This window comes from Arachis ipaensis, chromosome B10 (assembly GCF_000816755.2).
Source record: "Arachis ipaensis cultivar K30076 chromosome B10, Araip1.1, whole genome shotgun sequence".
NCBI classification, from domain to species: Eukaryota; Viridiplantae; Streptophyta; class Magnoliopsida; order Fabales; family Fabaceae; genus Arachis; species Arachis ipaensis.
Genome location: NC_029794.2, coordinates 113,429,438 through 113,434,492, shown reverse-complemented (window position 1 = coordinate 113,434,492; position 5,055 = coordinate 113,429,438).

Genomic DNA, 5,055 nt, shown 5'->3' with positions numbered 1-5,055 from the left:
AACACTCTTTTTAAAAAATTTATTGAAATATAAAATAATTTTTGTCTATTAAAAAATAATATTTTTTAAAAAAAATATAAAAAATAAGTATTTTTTTAAAAGTCAATTCAAACCGATTCTCTTTTTTTTTCTAAAATTAGGAATGAGATTCGAATCCGAAATCTCTAGATGAGGATGAAAGATGAAAAGACTATGTCATTTGAGTTATACTCCTTTCGAATAAGTGTTTGTATTTTAAAGTAAATTTAATTAGGTCACAATATTTTATATACAAATTATATTTAATTTGTTAGGTAATATTAACCATTTGAGATCTAACCATTGTAAACCAACATTATTATCAATTTATCATTATCAACTTTAGCAATTGTGAACCAACCTTGGTCAATTCCAATAATCAATGAAAATTCATCATATTTTTAACAATTAAAAAAAATATTTAAATAAGTTTAATTAAAAATATTATAAAAATTAGATTAAAAAATTAAAATAATAATTCTAAAATCAATAATAACTAATTAAAATAATATTAATACATCAAATCTTATATATGAACATTTATATCTAACATATATACAGGAGATAGTTAAGTCTTAGCAAAAAATCAATAACAACTTTAATTCTAACTTGTAAGAATAACATCACATTTGTACACTTTCACACCATTAGTTATTGTAGTAAGTCTTTCTTTTTAACTATTTATACGTTGCATTCTAACAGCTATTTATACTTTCAACCATCTTCATCTACACAAATATCATAAACTTACAAAATAAAATCAAAATAATAAAATAAAATCAAAAATAATTATTCTACATTGCTTTTGTTTATAAATATGCTGTGCAGAAAATATTTTAAACCATTATATATATATAACCAAATTCAAAAGATAATTTAGATTAAAACAAATATTAAAACATATTCAGAATAAGAATTACTTGATCGTGAACTCAAACTTTCAATCAAGTTTGCATGCTTCAAAAGCTACTCTATTTCCATCTTTTTGAAATATTCCAAATTATCACTCAACCAAAATGAACATATATGTATATAATTTCTAAAATTAACCAATTAAGTTTTTTACCATTCCAATATTTTAAAGGTGTTTAACCTTTTTTTAAAGGTTTTTAAGTTATTTTATTACCGCAATCTTCCATCCAAAATATGGAAAATAAGAATATAAAAAATTTAAAAAGAATCAAATTATAGCGAAAACTAATTATTATCAAAGATTCGGATTTTTTTCAGAAATAAAATAAAAAAATAATTATTTCTCCATACCTGATTTTTTAATTTTAATTTCTCAAAAACGATTTTTTTTTTTTGGATTTAGGGCGTATTCGGCGCACTCTCCGGCAAACTCTATCAAAATTATAGAGTTCGCCTAACTCTCGGCGAACTTCACTTTAATTTTTTTTAAATCCACGAAACTCAAATTTTTAACCCATTATCATCGTCTTCAATAATACATAGGAGTACACAAAAAAATACACAGATAACAAACCATGGTTTCTTCAACACTTATGGCAGCAATGGCAATCATTATCATCGTATCTAGTCATACACAGATCACTACTACAAAAACGCAAGATAGCGGCACACAATTAGCAGCTGTTTTGACAATTGTCGCTGTCTGATAGTTTTCCAGCAGTTTTAATGGTGATAGTGGGAACAACAGCTATTTGATTTGATTTTTGCCACAAATTTTAAAAAAACGCTGCTAACCTAATTTTTTTGGCGATATTTTAATTCCCCTTTCCCAAAAACACAACACTCAGCAGCTTCAACAAATAAAAAAAGAAAGAAAGAAATGTTAAGAGAAGAGAGGGAGAAACGGAGAAGGAGAGGAAAGGGAGGAAGGAGCCGGGCTGCCGCTGCTGAGTTTGCCGCCGCCGTCGCGTTGCCGTGCCGCCGGAAAGCTAGAACGGAAAGAGAAAGAACTGCGAAGAGAGAGGGAGCCGCATCAGCTCACCGCGAAGCCAGCGCCGTCGTCGTCTTCATCGCGGGTCTGTACCATCGCGTCTTGCCACCGCCGCCACCACTAAGCTTGCCGTCGTCGCCACTGAAGCCGAAGAGAGAGATAAAGAGTGTTCGGAAAGAGAGGGAGAGCACGCGCTCACGAAGGACAAGAACGACGAAGAGTGAAGGAGAAGCAGAAGACGATGAACCCAGGGGAGAAGGAGGAGGTTCGTTCTCGCACCGTCCTGCTCTGCCGCCGCGACTGCCGTCGACTGGGGTCAAGGTCGTCGCCGTCGCACCCTGTTCCAGTTGCCATTAGGGTTTTTTGCTGCTGCGATTGATAGCGCCACCGATGGGAGGAGCCGAAAGGGGAGAGGAGGTCGCCGTCAAACACGCCGCCACCAGTTACAACCGTCGCCGAAACCGAGACAGACTTACCGGTACTTTGCTTCTTCCTTTCTTGAATCTGATCTGCTTCTATTTTATTCCAATATTCTCCTAACTTTCTTTCTATGCACTTTGAAATTGGTTTTGCTAATTATTTTATACCCAGTAATTGCTTTGCTTCATCGATGGTATTAAGGAACCTACAACATTGGCAGCAGATGAGTCTTCTAAGCATAAAGCAATGCTAGAAATTTTTTAGTCCACTATTATTCAGGTATCTTCATTCTATTTACCAAGGATATAGTTGAAATCATTGACTTATATATATAAATATCTTGATTGCTCAACTTTCAATTCCACACTTCTTATTACAAACTGCTTTAGTATTTGAGCATTTTGTTTCTTTATAAAAAATGCTTAGTCATCCAAATTAATGGCAAAAAATATTTTAAAGAGAATATATGAAAAACAGAACAAATCCCTTGATTAGAATTTCAAGTACATCATCCTAAACTATTTGAGAAATAGAGAAACACAAGTTATTGAATAATTTGAGCCTGGTGTTTACGTGACACTAATAATAAAGCCTACTGGTGTCAAAATTTTCAAGAGAGTTGGATTCAGGTATACTACAGTTACTTGTTTATCTGATAAATTCTACATTTTTAATTTCTGTATCAGTGTGATTTGTATTGAACATATGAGTCACTATAAGTCAGCTTCACAAAATTAGTTTAGTATTCTTCTCCTATCTCAGGTGAAGGTGTGTATACCCATTTTTGAAATATGTACATGAATGTGTGATCAAAATAGATGCTACATTATTTAAACCATTTTGCTGATTTTGATCTACATGCACAACACATTTTCTTTAAAAAGAAGTTGCAGAAATTTGCATGGATGCATTCCTTAATTTTGCTATTACTAAATAATATATGTTGTTTGAATTATTATGTGATATTAGCATGTGTGCAACATGATTTTTTGATAAATCACTTGGAAAGCTTTTCATGGCACTCAAGTTACACAAGCTTTTTACTGGATAACAATGTTAAACTCTTTTATATACATCCAGTGTAGAACAATTAAACTCTTTCTATACCTCAAACCTTTTATATGATTTTGTAACTTTGGACAATGTTACCAGATGTGAATAGTGTAAGAAGTAAAGCATATAGAATGCTAATTGTTACTAAATTTGGATGAAAGTGAAATTATATGTGTGCTTTGTAATGTAGAGGGGTTATCCTCTAACTCCATATTTACTTGGTTTGTGTTTTTGAAGTGGGGTTATAGAGGGGTAAGGTAGTATACACTGATTTTTTCTACATTGATGTAGATAGTATATCTCTTGCTTGAGTCTGGAGTTGATATCAATCTTAGGAACTATCACGGTTAGGTACATGAAAAATCACAATTCAATCTAGTGCATACTTTATGTCATGAGTAGTATTATATTTCTTCTATTGAAAGATAAATTTCTTTTGCTCACATTATATGGTTGATGAGCGGATAATTTATACGCTTTTTGGCATTGTTTTTAGTATATTTTTAGTAGGATCTAGTTACTTTTAGGGATGTTTTTAATAGATTTTGTGTTAAATTCACATTTCTAGACTTTACTATGAGTTTGTGTGTTTTTCTGTGATTTCAGGTATTTTCTGGCTGAAATTGAGGGACTTGAGCAGAAATCAGATTCAGAGGTTGAAAAAGGACTGCTGATACTGTTGGATTCTGACCTCCCTGCACTCAAAGTGGATTTTCTGGAGCTACAGAACTCGAAATGGCGCGCTTCTAATTTCGTTGGAAAGTAGACATCCAGGGCTTTCCAGCAATATATAATAGTCCATACTTTGGCCAAGAATTGACGACGTAAACTGGCGTTCAACGCCAGCTTTCTACCCAAATCTGGCGTCCAGCGCCAGAAAAGGATCCAAAACCAGAGTTGAACGCCCAAACTGGCACAAAAACTGGCGTTCAACTCCACAAATGGCCTCTGCACGTGCAACACTTAAGCTCAGCCCAAACACACACCAAGTGGGCCCCGGAAGTGGATTTATACATCAAATACTTACTCATGTAAACCCTAGTAGCTAGTTTATTATAAATAGGACCTCTTACTATTGTATTAGGCATCCTGGATTGTATTTTGATCCTGTGATCACGTTTTGGGGCTGGCCATCTCGGCCATGCCTGGACCTTCACTTATGTATTTTCAACGGTAGAGTTTCTACACTCCTTAGATTAAGGTGTGGAGCTCTGCTGTTCCTCAAAGATTAATGCAAAGTACTACTGTTTTATATTCAATTCTTCTTATTTCTCTTCTAAGATATCCATTCGCACCCAAGAACGTGATGAAGGTGATGATTATGTGTGACGCTCATCATCCTTCCCCCTTATGAACGCGTGCCTGACAAACACTTCTGTTCTACATGAATTAAGCTAGAATGAATATCTCTTAGATCTCCTAACCAGAATCTTTGTGGCGTAAGCTAGAATGATGGCGGCATTCAAGAGAATCCGGAAGGTCTAAACCTTGTCTGTGGTATTCTGAGTAGGATTCAATGATTGAATGACTGTGACGAGCTTCAAATTCGCGATTGTTGGGCGTTAGTGACAGACGCAAAAGGAGGGTGAATCCTATTCCAGCATGATCGAGAACCGACAGATGAATAGCCGTGCCGTGACAGGGTGCGTGAGCATATTATT